A 14,150-nucleotide genomic window follows, 5' to 3' on the forward strand; every position below is an offset into this window, starting at 1 on the left:
CTATGTGTCCTTAGTTCCCATAATCAGCCTCCTGTGTGTAAATATTGTGTCAGTCTCCCTTTGTCCCTTGTCAGAGTGTTAGTCTCCGTCCCCTCGTGTTTCCTTGCCTCAGTAGTTCTGTTTCCTACAGTTTTCCCCCAGTATAGGTTTTGGTTAGACTTTTTCAGTTCCCTTTGTCAGTCTTTGGATTTGGTATTTCCTCATCAGTCTCATCACTTTCCTCTCCAGAAAGAAAACAATAAAAAGACCTGAAGAGACGTCTATGCAAACGCTCTCATTGTGAAAGATAAGTATACATCCAACTAATCTGTGACTCTGTCACAGCTCTGATCAGCAATTCTTTCAGGTTTGTCTGTTTTGATGATGTTATTAATTGTTATTATCCTTTATCCAGTTAACTTTCAGAGAGGAGCGGAGGGAGGAGCGAAGCCAGCGTGCTCTGTAAACTGTCATTAAAAAAAAGATAAGTATATATTGATTTTATATTATTATGACAGCTCCTCCTCAGTGAACACTTCCTCTAGTTGCTGAAATCATTTACTAATTTTTTTCTTCCCATTTGTCTTTTGTTTTTCAGAGAAAACAGAGGAGCCAAGGTGACATTAAGACCTAAGACAGGACGGATTGAACCCTTTCTCGTAAAAAGATAAGTATTCACTCTGCTTTTAATCAGAATATTGATAAATATCTAAAATTCTGCTCACCTGGTTGATAAAGTTACTAAAATGATTCCCTCTTTTCTGTCATTTGTCCTTTAGAGAGAAGATGAGGAGAGTGAACGTCAGCAAGAATGAACAAAGTGGTAAGTAGTAAATAGTGTTTAAGGTTGTTTGTAAAATATCCCAAACATTAAAAAACTTGTTGAGGTTTTAACTTTTATTCTTTCTTTTCTGCCTCTTGTTTCTAAAAGTCAGGAAAAAGAGCCAAGATGAGAAGAAACTCCACACAGAAGATTTTCCCTCAGTAAAATGGTAAATACATTCATCATGTTATGACGTTTGCTCACAATAACCAGGAGTGTTTCTGAAGTGATTCACTCTCATTTGGTGTTATTTGGTGTTTGTCTTTGAAAGGAGAGGAGCAGTAACGACACTGGGAGACAAACAACAGGATGATCCAAAGAGAAACATCAAAGGCCCTCTCACCAGCTTTCATTTATTAAATTTGTCTTTACTGAACGATTTCTGGTGTGTACTTGTGTTGATACTCAGACAACAGCTCGTCTTTCTGTTTGTGCTGGAAGATTCAGGCAAACACATATTACATATATAGATTGTTATATGACACAGTTTCACATTTAGTGCTATATGATAATGATAAGGTCCAGTTTAATGGTATTGCTAGTGTCTAATGAAATGAACACGTGATTTTCAGATCCAGCAAAGTGAATATTTTTCACTGTGGATAAATTACATGGAAACGTTTAATGAGTCATCAGCTATTTCACTACAAAGATGATGTGATTAAAGGTTCTCATACATGCAGGTCAGAAGTTTTGCTCCATCCTGGATGTTAAATGCTGATCAATGTTTACACATATCTGCACATTTCTAACAGCTCATTTCACAGGTCATCAGTCTCCTGACTGCATATGCAGAGTTTTATCATCACGTGTTCATGGCAGACAAACATAATTATGAATTCTTGTTTTAGTTCCATTCAGTCACTCAACATCAGGTGTCTGCTTGTCCTGAGCTGTGAGAACTACAGTGAGTTGCTTTCCTCTTTAGCTTAGTATTAATAAACCAGGTCGTAGGTGGGCACCTGCATCAAGGAGTCAAGAAGCATATTTTATTTTTTAATGGTGAAAACAATGGATTGTTGGTCATTTGTTTAATGGAAAGACTGAAAGTGCGGCCTGGTGTTGACTTACACTTATTCAAAGTGATGAAGTACCAACAGATACTAAAAGTCACAGCCTGAAACACGTCAACTGCTTTATTATTTCTAGTTATAAATAAACTGTCAGTTTATGGCCCCTGTGGCTCGATCAGGCCCTTCCGGGATGTGGAAATATTTATTATTTACTATAACTTGTGCTTATGTTGGTTTTTGCTGTGGTTTCGCTACTGTGTTTTTCTCTTTTTGCTTGTTTTTATTTTTCCAGCAGGTGATCAAACTGATTTTTAGTGTCTTCTCTCTCTGTGTCTCTCTTCTCCTATCTTTTTGCTTTCCATCTCCTTCTGTTGAGCATCTTCCCAACTTCTCTTTTCTTCATCTTTCTCTTTCCCATCCCCAGTCCTGTCCGTTCTGATTGTAATCATTTCAAGGTAAAGAAAAGAAAGAAATAATAAAGAGCTAATACACTTTGACAATCAAGTGGACCAGTGTGGCAAAAGCTGTAATGATCCATTTGGGAAAATAAATCTGTTGGACTGGTAAACTAATATACTATAATAATACGGTATGAAAAATGGCAAACATGAGAATTCTGTGTGTTTTCCTTCTTATCTGCAGATTAACAGTCCACAGGTTTGGTGCTCAGACTCTGATTTGTTCCCTGGAGATGGAGGAGAGAGAGCACAGAGGACAGCAAGGTGGAGGAGTGAAGGAGAAGGTGGTGCAGCTCAGTGTCCAATCAGGAGTGAGCATCTCTATATATGTATATAGAATATATATATTTCAAGTTTTTGTTGTTTTTTAAAGCAAACACTAAAACTGTCACCCAGACCTCTGAAGATAAAGATAACTAATCATAAATAAAGGGAATATTATCATGATGAGGACACTATCAGAGGTAGTTCAGGGAACTGTTATACTTCAGATACCAGAAAAATCGTTTTTCTTTTCTTGTTTTTTTGGCTTAACTTCATGGTAGGCAAAATGAAGAAGAGTGCTAAGTAAGTAAAAGCTGCATGGCAAAACACACACCTTCACTGCAGATGCATGCACAGAAACCAGTATTTTTTGTATCTTAAATATTAAGTAGTGTATGTACAGTAGTCAATATAATGGGATGTGTCCTAAAGCAGCGAAAGAAGAGTTCTTACAGCATTTTGCAATATTTAGGATTTTATTGAACACTTTTACCTTTCAACATTTGTAACATTAGTGAGTAATGAAGCATTGCAGAATAATCCTGTGTTTTTGATTATTTATTGTACACTACAAGTAAACAACAATAAGTTAAACATCTGTCACATCTGTCAGAAGCTTGGATACATTTACTCCTACAAGGATTTTACTCTTATGAAATGTAAAAAGAACACTGAAATTATATTTTACAGAACACTGAAATTATATTTTACAGTTTTTCACATAAACAGTTTTGCTTTGCTTACAGAAACTATAACTTTAATCTCAGCCAAACCGATTTACTCAGGAACAAATAAAATACTAAAAAAAAAGCCAAACGATAACATTTTTAAGTTATCTAAGTGACCTATATATGTTTAACCTGAGTAGCGAAAGACTGCGGTGGGTTTGAAAACGATTTGCCAGGAGTCCGGTGTTCTCACAGCTCTAGTGAGCCTAGCCCCCGGCTCGCTATCGAGCTAGTGGGTAACAGACGTCTCTGAAAACGTCGGAGCGCTTTTGAAAATATGTGGTGTCTTGATAAACTGAGCAGATATTTGAGGTTTACACAGTTACAGTCTCGCCTGAAAATATGTGAAACGTTTATTTTGTGACCCATAAAGAATAATAAGAGTAATACTAAAACTAACTAGCTGCCGCCATTGTTGGAAACTGAGCTGGGCTGCGCTATGAATTCTGGGACACAGCTACTTCTTCTTCTTCGGGGTTTAACGGCAGCTGGCATCCTTGTACATGCAGTGCTGCCATCTTCTGTTTCAGTCCGTTATTACACTCTTAAATCCTGCTACTTATTCCTGCGTCTTTTGGGATCTTACAAAGCTTCAAACGACGTGTCGACTTTTGATAGTCAACGCAATCGTGACTCTTCGAGGGGGGGGGGAGCCCAAGATGGCGCTCTGAGCAGTCACGTATCGCTGAGCTCTGCGAACCTGGCCTTTTTTTAAATATATATTACACACAGTGAACAGAGACTTTATTTACGCCTACGCAATAGTCATCTTTTACGTCTCATTTTGGTATCTATTTGTGAACCAAAATGAGCAAACCCGAGAAGAGAAAGACCGAATCTAAGAAGTTGCATGCTAACAGTGGCTCCGTTAGCAAGCTTGCTAATGTTAGCCAAGCTGCTCAGTCTTCTCTCGCTACTGAGATGCCCGCCGACACTAAAAATACTCTCATCGACTCCATGCACGACTATTTGGAGGCAGTTTCCGAACCGCTTCAGTATTCACGGATGGAAGAAGAGTTTCCCCCTCTCCCTATCACTCCATGTGCCTCTCCCGCTGGTAAGCTAAGAAAAGTTGCGGATACGGAGACATCTACGGTTCTCTCCCAGCTCTCATCACTTACCATGTTGATTAACTCGAGTTCAGACACTGGAAAAAATGGTGAGTGACAACTCCATAGCCATCTCCGAGATGAAAAAAGCTGTCCAAGAGAACACTGAACATATCACAGCTGTTAAGGAGTCGTTTGATGCTGTCTGTGCTGAGTTAAACGATATGAAGAGCAGAGTTGTCAGTGTTGAGGCACAGCTCGAAAAATATAAAGCAATCGCTGAAGCACAGGAAAAGCGCATCTCTCACCTGGAGAGCTATTCACGGCGTTGGAATCTGAAGCTCTACGGTCTGACCGAGAGGGACAAGCAGGACGTGCGGCAGGAGGTAATCAAAGTCTGTAGATCAGTCATACCGGAGATGCAAGATAAATTCCCCGACGTCGTCGACACCGTCCACCGCATCGGTCCCAAGAGGTCCAACAACAACCAACCCAGGGGAATCATCATTCAGTTTACATCCAGGATCTACCGCGATGCTGTCTGGCGCGCTGCTAAGAAGTCCACCTACCTGAAACGTAACAACCTAAAGCTGGCTGAGGATCTGTCCCCTGACGACCGCGCCCGAAGAAACAGACTCTGGCCGTCTGTGGAAGCTGCGCGCAAAGAAAACAAGCTGGCGTTCTTCGTAGGAGGTCGTGCGTTCGTGGAGGGAAAAGAGATTTTTCCAGCCCTATAATTTGATCCAAGGTATTTTGAGGTGAAAACTGAAGTATCTTAAGATTAACTTGGTTTCACTGCCGTTCTTTTTTTGTTTGTTTGTTTTTGTTGTTGGACTCATAAAACGATCAGAGTTAAACTGATGCAGTTTATTTGTTATAAGTTTATTGGTCTTCAGTTTGGCTGCAATATTTTTACTGAAAATGTTATGAGCAAGCTGGATAAGCTTCTTTTTATTTTTTTTTATTTTTATTCTTTTTTTGAATAATTAGTTATTTAAATGGAGCAAGAAAATTTCTATTAAGCTCCCTTTCAATGCTCATATGTGAAGCGTTTATTTATTTATTTTATTTATTTATTTATTTATTTTTACCACATTGGTTTTATTGTTTTAGGCTATTGTATTCCTATTATTATTCAAGTTCACAATTTCCTTACTCAGGGGTTGCAGTTCTCATCTTATATAGGACTCTCTTAAGTGACCAGGTTCCCAATTCAACTGTTCTTCATTTACTTGGTCTAAGCTTTTTCTTATTTGTCACTTTTAATTTTTGTTACTATCATTATGTCTCTGTCTGTTATTTCTTTAAATGCAAGAGGTTTAAGAAACAATGTTAAACGTAAGGCTATTTTTTTGTTTTGCAAGCAGTTCAATTCAGATTTCTGTTTTATACAAGAGTCTCACTCAACAGAACAAGAAAAAACATTTTGGAGATCGCAATGGGGAGATGATCTGTGGATGTCCCATGGTACAGAGCATGCTGCTGGTGTCTGCATACTTAAAGGAAGATTTAATGGTAAAATCTTGAATTCTGACATAGATAAAGATGGTCATTACATTTTTCTAATAGTTGAGGCTGCACACTCTATCTATATTTTAGTCAATGTGTATGGTTTTAACTGTCAGAGGGAGAATAAACTATATTTTGATAGGTTGGAGGAGCGCCTACTGCGCTGGTTATCGAAATATCCCAATTCTTTTATTATTTTTGGTGGAGACTTTAATACAGTGTTTAACAGCTATTTGGACAGATGGCCTTCTAGAAGTTTAGACTCTAACTCATTCATAAGACTGTTTGCACAAAGATTCAACTTAGTCGATTCTTGGAGGGATTCTCATTCGTCTCAGATAGCTTATACATGGTGTAATAAGACTCAAACCAGACACTCACGTATCGATTTTTGGCTTATCTCAAAAGATTTAGAAAAAGTTAAAACGGATATTTATCCTACACCACTCTCAGACCACAAAATGGTTAGCTTATCGATCCCGTTGTCATCCTCCCTAATCACTAAAACCTCTTACTGGAAGTTAAATAGTACCATTCTTGAGCATAAAGAAGTGATTTGTGAAGTTCAGAGATTCATTAAACTTTATTGGAGTAAAGCTCTCACAAATAATACATTTTGTAGTAACTGGGAACTTTTGAAATATGAAATTGGAAAATTCTTTAGAAAATATAGCAGTGATTTAGCAAAAAAAAGAAGATCTGATGAGACGCAAGTGATACAAAAGATCATATGCCTTACTTCCAAACCAATAGACACCCTCAGTGAATCTGATAAGATAGAACTGGTTGACCTGCAGCACAGGTTAGATGAGCATAGCAAATAGCACATAGCAAAATATTGTTCAAACTTTTATTGCAAACTTTATTCTTCTAGTTATTGCCCTGAAGGTTGTCTGACTTTTTAAAATTCTTTAGACAGTCTGTCTGACATCTGCATTTGCTCATATTTGTTTAACAGCCCGGGTCTGCGCTCAGGTGTCGCACTTTGGATAAATAAGAGCCGCTAAGTCTGACGTGAAAGTCATTTCTCAGTAGTCAAGTACGCGAGTCCGTACAGCGCAATCGTTTGAAAGTGTACTTGATGACATTTCTGTTACAGAGTTTTTACTGCCACCCCCTCTTAATTTAAATATGAACAGAAATTACACAGATAATTAAAAAATGTATTTTAAGCACGTTGGGACCATTAGCTTACATGTTTTCAGTTTTCAGTTTTATTTGTCATATGCAAGTTAGCACAGGGTCAACATTGCAATGAAATGTGTTTGACGAGCAGCAGTCACTCAGCAGCATGATACAGTAGGAGAAAATATAAGAAAATAAAATAATAAGAAAAAATAAAAACAGTAAGGAGCAAAATATTAGAGAGACATGGTAAAAGAGAAAAGATGACTAAATATATATTTATCTATAAATATAAATATATGTACACTAGTGATTAAATAAGAAAATCTTGAAAAGAAATATGACGGGAGGGCAGATGGGATATTGCACAGGAATGAGCAGCAGAAAATTACAGTATTGCACTTTTAAATATAAATATCAATGACAATAACGTGGAGTGACCAGTGCAGATTAAACATTATATGTATTATGAAACAGATGGTTTGGTGACAGTGGTCCAGGTAAATGCTACATGGACACCTGATCAGAGGACAAGGGCTTAAAAGGTGTCTGTGTGTCTGTATGTTTCTATAATTGTACATATGGAGGACAGATAGCTGCATCGATGTGTTGCTCATCAATGACCAGCAATTAAGGGAGAGATACCAAATGACAGTTTGTACAAAGATGGCATTACATCCCAAGCCTCCACTGTCCCAGTAACAACAGATTACCATGGAGAATATGGTTTTCAGCTGAGATTTCAGAAGGGTGGTAAAGCAAAGATGAATACATAAATAAATAAATAAAAAATAAAAACAATAATGAAAATGTCATTCTGCCTAATTCAAAATTTCCTAAAACCATACTGGCTGATCAGTTACCGTACAGTGAGATACCGTTTTCTTACTCAAGTACATAAAGGTTGGCTAGATTATAAGAGCGAAAGGTGAACAGTGAAGCTGTTAGTATGTTACTTGAAATTATAAAAAATGGACTTTATAAAATAAATACCTAAAGGTTTTTCAGAAATTATTACATAGAATAACAAAGCCATACTTTTACATATACTGAAAACAAAAAAAGCTTTATCTTAAATGTACATAGTATCAGGGTAGGGGAGCTTGAAAGGAGCATGAAGGGTTTATATTCTCGATTTATTGGTCCTTTCCCAGCGGAAGCAAAGTTAAATCCTGTTACCATTCAGCTGGTTCTGCCTATTAAGGTGAAGATGGATAATATTTTTCATGTCTCCCAGGTGAGGCGAGTTTGTGCAGAAATAAGTTAAGTGTGTGTGTGTGTGTGTGTGTGTGTGACAGAGAGACAGACAGAGAGAGAGAGAGAAATCACCAAGCACTAAAATTCAAATTTTGCACTGCAGACCTCACAGTGTCTGTCTGTCTGTGTGTGTGTCTGTGTTTGTGACAGACAGAGAGAGAGAGAGTGACACTTGCTGTGTATTTAAAAAACAAACGAAAGACAATGACAGACGCAGAAGGCGATTGGACTGTTTGTGGCAACAGACGACTCGTTGCTCTCCCCTTGTACAGTGCATCCTGAAGGCATGTGTGGACCAGGAGATGATGCAGTGCTCCAAAGGCCTGGTTCTGCTGTCTCTCTACACCTCTTACTTTTTCAGTTATTCCACTTTTGTCCCATCCTCTCCTGGCTTTTTCCCCATAACCCTAACCTAACCCCTAACCCTGACCTTCGGGGTCCGTGCTCCCAAATTTGATTTACCCTAACCCCTTGTTTTCCCTAGCCCTTCCGGACTCTTTGGTTGTGTTCCCCAGGGACACATAAGCCCTCACGCCACGTCAAGGCAGAGTCCATGTGAGGGTATGTTTTTTTTTTTTTTTGTTGTTTTTTTTTGGGGGGGGGGGGGTAGGATTTTGGAAAATTTAACTTTTTTTTTTTTCGTTTTCTCTCACAAATGTTTACAAAAATAACATATATTATTTTCATCTCAACAATGATTTTTTTAACAGAACATGATGTCAAAAACAGAATTATCAGATATATTTACAAAGCGAACATTTCTTGTTTGATTACAAGAATTAAGTTTTCAAAGCAAACAAGGTAAAATTAACAATTTTGGAAACATGTTTACAACCGTAACATGGCATCACACTCGTGTAACATGGGAAAAAAATCAAAACTTAGTTAAAAAAAAAAAGACAATAAGTTTTTCATCACATCATAACTTGAAAAAGCACTGGATTGGTGAATTCTGTAACACCAATTCTTTATTTGTCCAACTTTGACACCGAGTGCAGTCTTTTCTTGACAAATGCCTGGTAAGACCGGGCAGACAAGCCTGCAGCCTTGCAATCCCGCACATACTGTGCATATGCATTCTTTACCCTGACTGAAGGGTCCGTGTTCACAAAGCCTATCTCTATGTCTGACCAACGCCTGCTGACATTGGCAGGGATGAACACTGCGCTTGTGCTCACAACCTGAGGCTCTTCATCCTCCAGCAGGACGGGAAGTTCCACGTGATCAAGCTCCAGTTGCAGTGTTGGAGGCTTCTTCTTTGGATACACTGGCTGGATCACCATACGATATGGGATGTCGTAGTACAGTTTGTACAGGGTGAATCCAAACGTACGCTGACATGGAGATGTAGACAGAATCTTACATTTCTGAAGGTCCGCTTGACTGACCTTTAGCTCGAGTAGCAGATCCTTGATTTTCTCAAAAGATACGAAATCCCGGTTCATCAGGAGGCCAACTGAACTCACCAGAACGAGAATTTTCTTCTGAGTTTCAGGATCGATCTGTTTTGGAAGCCTTTTCAGTACATCGACCAACCATGGCATGCCATGTTCCTTGTATCTGTCAAGATTCCGGGCATAGCAAAGCGAACGTCGCTCCATCTCCATTGAAATATCTCCAACCATGGCTGATGACTGTGCCTCCACCGAAGGCTGTTGGTCATCGTTGGTCAAGGTTTGATCACCCTCATTCCAAAACCAGGAAAGGATCCTTTGCTCTTAGACAATTGGCGACCAATCTCATTACTGAATAATGATTATAAGATATTGGCACAAATTCTGGCTAATAGAATGAAACCTGTATTAGATCAAGTTATTGATGAGAGTCAGTCTGGTTTCATGCAGAATCGTCATATCTCAAACAACATAAGATTAATTTTAGACATAATAGATTACCCAGAACTTGTACAGGATGATAGTCTTATTCTTTTTTTAGATTTCTACAAGGCGTTCGACTCCTTAGAGCATGAGTTTATTTTTACTGCTTTAAATAAATTTGGGTTTGGTCAGTCCTTCTGTAATGCCGTTCGGACACTGTATTCCAATAGTAACAGCTCCATAAAGCTTGCCACTGGTATTTCCCCAAGATTCTCTCTAAAGCGTGGAGTGAGGCAGGGTTGCCCCCTATCCGTATATTTATTCCTTCTTTCTGTGCAACTCCTTAATTCACACATTAAACTCAGTTCTTTAAAAGGCCTGGTCATTGCTAACAGAGAAATACTCATAAGTCAGCTGGCAGACGATACAGCTCTCTTCCTCAGAGACGCCTCGCAAGTTTCAGTGGCCATTAACAATATACAGCCATTCTCTAAAGCCTCCGGACTTTCACTCAACCTGCATAAATGTGAACTTTTACCAGTTAAAAGTTGTTTAGCAACTTCAATTCATGGAATACCTGTAAGAAATTCTGTAAGATACCTTGGAATTCAAATAATAAAAAATGAGCAATCCAGATGCTCCACAAACTTCATTCCTATTATAGATAAATCCCAAAAAATCTTTAATCATTGGCTACAGCGAGACCTGTCATTGAAGGGTAGAGTTCTGCTATCGAAGGCTGAAGGTATCTCCCGTCTAACCTATGCTGCCCAGTCACTACATGTTGATAATACAACCTGTAAGTCAATTAACAAATTATTATACAATTTTTTATGGAAAAATAAAACTCACTACTTGCGTAAATCAGTAGCTTTAAATTCATATGATAAAGGAGGTATAAATTTTATTGATTTCGGTGCTCTTAACAACACCTTTAAAATAAACTGGATTAAAAAGTATTTAAGAAATCCCACTTCTATCTGGAACTTTATCTCACATCATGTGTTCTCTAATTTAGGCGGCCTTAACTTCCTACTGCTCTGCAATTACAGTATTCCAAAAATACCACTGAAACTTTCTCACTTTCATCAACAAATTCTTTTGGCATGGGCGCTGATTTACAAACACAATTTCTCTCCACAAAACTGTTTTATTTGGAATAACTGCAATATTATTTATAAAAATAAAACTTTTTTTTTAAATAACTGGTTTAATAATGGAATAATCTTGGTTAGTCAGTTATATAGAGAAGATGGACTCTTATATAATTACTCTGAGTTCCTCAGGAGATGTACCGATAACGCCTAAAGAATTCTCAATAGTGTTCGATGCCATCCCATCTGGTCTGTCCATGTTACACAGATGCTCCCACAGTGCTCCACTACAGGTCACTCCCCCGGATGTGTTACATTCTTCTCTTGGCAATGTTTGCTCTTCCTCTCATAAGTCTATAAATACCAAAATAAGATCTCTCTTTCAGGATGCAATGGTCTCTGTTCCATCAGCCATATTTTATTGGGCCAATTTTGTAACAGATATTGAATGGAAAAAAGTTTGGACTTTACCACAAAGGTTTTTCTTAACAAACAAAATTAAAGAGATTTCCTTTAAGTCGATTCATAAGTTTTACCCTACCAAACAATATTTGTCCAAATTTATGGCTGAAATAAATGTACATTGTACCTTCTGTCAAGAGCAACCTGAAACAGTTTCTCATCTGTTTTGGTCGTGTAAATTTACGTGTAAATTCTGGAAGGATTTCCACAAGTTTATTACTGACTCTGTTCTCCCTAATCTTCAACTATACTATAAGGATGTTATCTTTGGCTATTATAATTTTAAAGACAAGGACAATGATGCTTTCTTCTTTATAAATTTGGTTTTATTTTTGGCAAAATTTCATATACACAAAAGCAAAGTCCTCGGCAGAAAGCCTGAACTTCTTGGATTAAAAATGGAACTTGCACAATATATAAGGACAATCTCCTCATCAAAAAACACTAAGGCTCTCAAGACTGTTAACATCTATAACCGATTGAAACTGCTAACTTGATTTTGGCTCTTGCAAACTTTTGTTTATTTATGTTCCCCTTAATTTATTTTATTTTTTGTACTCACTTTTGTCTCACTGTCCTTGTCACTCTTTCTGTTCCTCATTGTACTACCACAATGTCATCTTTTATGTGATCCCTGTTTTACTTGACTGTATGTTTAAAATGTGATAAATAAAGTTTAAAAAAAAAATCGTGACTCTTCAACTAATCGTGGCAGCTCTAATTACAGATATCATCTTTCACTTGTGTATTTTAATGTGTTTCAGAACAATATTTCTGTTGTGCAGACTTACGGTTGGTAAACAGCAAATATCCAAGTCATTCAAAATAACATCTGTCATGTAGCTCCTGACTCCCTAAGAGTCAAAAGCTTTACAGTATTTTTTGAAGACATACAAACGTTTATTTTCAAACTAATAACTGAGTTACAGGGTCAAAAATAAAAAATTAACAGTCAGTACTTTTGTTGTTCTTTTTGACAAATTCCTGTTAAATGTATTGGACCCTCTGTTTTTAGGTTTTATTTTTTTCATCTTGACTTCCTTGGAAATGCTAGCAAGAAGTCAGTTCAACAGATGTAACTTATAGTGAGATTGGAGGCGGTGCAGTATTAATATCAGAATCCCTTAGTTTTGATTATTAATCCTCTGGCTGACCCCATATTGCATTTTTTCATCTTAAAATGATGCACAGTCTTTATGTGAAATGCACTGTCTTCTTGATATTTATCAACCCATCAGTTTGTATTTCTGTGTGTTAATAAAGTTCCAACTTTTGTATTGTAACATTTTTGTCTTTTTCTTTCTTTAGTTTTTCAGACAACTCAAACTTTTAAACAGTTGTAATGAGCCGAGTGTGTGTGTGTGTGTGTGTGTGTGTGTGTGTGTGTGTGTGTGTGTGTGTGTGTGTGTGTGTGTGTGTGTAAGAAGTACCACTTTAACAACTTCATTAATATTGTTTTGTATCATAGTAATAAAGGTTAGTTTTAACGTCTGTATCTCCTCCTTATTTAATCTGAGATGTTCTTTTCTAAAAACCTCAGGATTGTGCAAGTACTTGGTGAGTTTAGAAGGTAAGTGAAACACTAAACAGAAAAGAAAAGAGACAGAGATGTGTGTTTTCTGTTAACACCATAATTGCAGTCATCTTAAACAAACACATGACATTTCTTTGGCACGATTGCTTTTTCACTGATTTGAAACTTTAATGTGTGGTACAACAATTCTTCTAGTTAAATAGAAAAAAAAAATGGGCTGTCTGTGTAAAAAGCATAAATGGCTGTTTGTCTTGGTGTATTGGTCTTTTGCCAGCATGGCAAACTAGATCAATCTGCTGGGACATCTGATTTGAGGACAATCACTTGCTTTTCCAAAGGACACTGACAACCAGACATTAGATGCCACAGCCCTGGCCCACGGTATCCCCCCCCCCTCCCCCCCATGCATGCGGTGGGCCTTCTGTAGAAAGAGAGCAGCTTAATGAAGGTGACAAGGTGAAAACAGGAGGACTGATGTGCCGGTGCTGTGAGGGCATGTATAACACCACCTACCCAAGTGTTGAATATAAGGAGGCTTTGAAGAATCTACAATAATTGTGTGTTGTTTGTACATGTGTGATGTTTTCAGGGTTTTTTAAATAAAAATCAGCTTTCTTTTTAATTGCTATTAACTGACAGTCAGATAACCAGCTTTTAAAAACATATTCATAAACACTTTGCAGTCAACAAAATTTGCACAGAGGTTATAGATGAAATAAAAGTATCACGTGTGTTCTAGGTGTGTTTATAACTCTGTTATTGTACATATTCTGTGTTATACATCATAATCATTCCAGTCTTTTTTTTTTTTTTACTGTTTTAATCTTTATAAAACTGTTATTTATATATTTTTGTGATTTCTGCTGCCCTATTGGTCTGGTCTCTCTTGAAAATCTGAGAATGTGATATTCATAATAAAAGGATTTAAGTTTACTGCCAAAAAATGATTGCACTTCATAACAGAAATGTGCTAACTGGCTTGAAATAGATTGAAACTGTTATGAGATTGCTTCAGGGAGCAGACATGACACCGTCTTT

General features: G+C 37.4%; 1 long non-coding RNA gene across 2 annotated transcripts; it reads left to right on the forward strand.

Annotated features, from left to right (window-relative positions):
* Positions 1–216: 216 nt before the first annotated feature.
* LOC309689297 lies at positions 217–8,533 on the forward strand. Of its 2 annotated transcripts, none has more exons than XR_014271323.1 (6): positions 217–650; positions 763–802; positions 911–971; positions 1,074–1,187; positions 2,458–2,584; positions 5,725–8,533. It is a non-coding gene; the product is annotated as an uncharacterized lncRNA (long non-coding RNA). The 2 variants fall into 2 exon arrangements; XR_014271324.1 differs by lacking the exon at positions 5,725–8,533 and adding an exon at positions 2,647–2,932.
* The last annotated feature ends 5,617 nt before the right edge of the window (positions 8,534–14,150 follow it).

The sequence above is a fragment of the Aulonocara stuartgranti genome, assembly GCF_965226115.1.
Source record: "Aulonocara stuartgranti genome assembly, chromosome: 15".
Classification (NCBI taxonomy): domain Eukaryota; kingdom Metazoa; phylum Chordata; class Actinopteri; order Cichliformes; family Cichlidae; genus Aulonocara; species Aulonocara stuartgranti.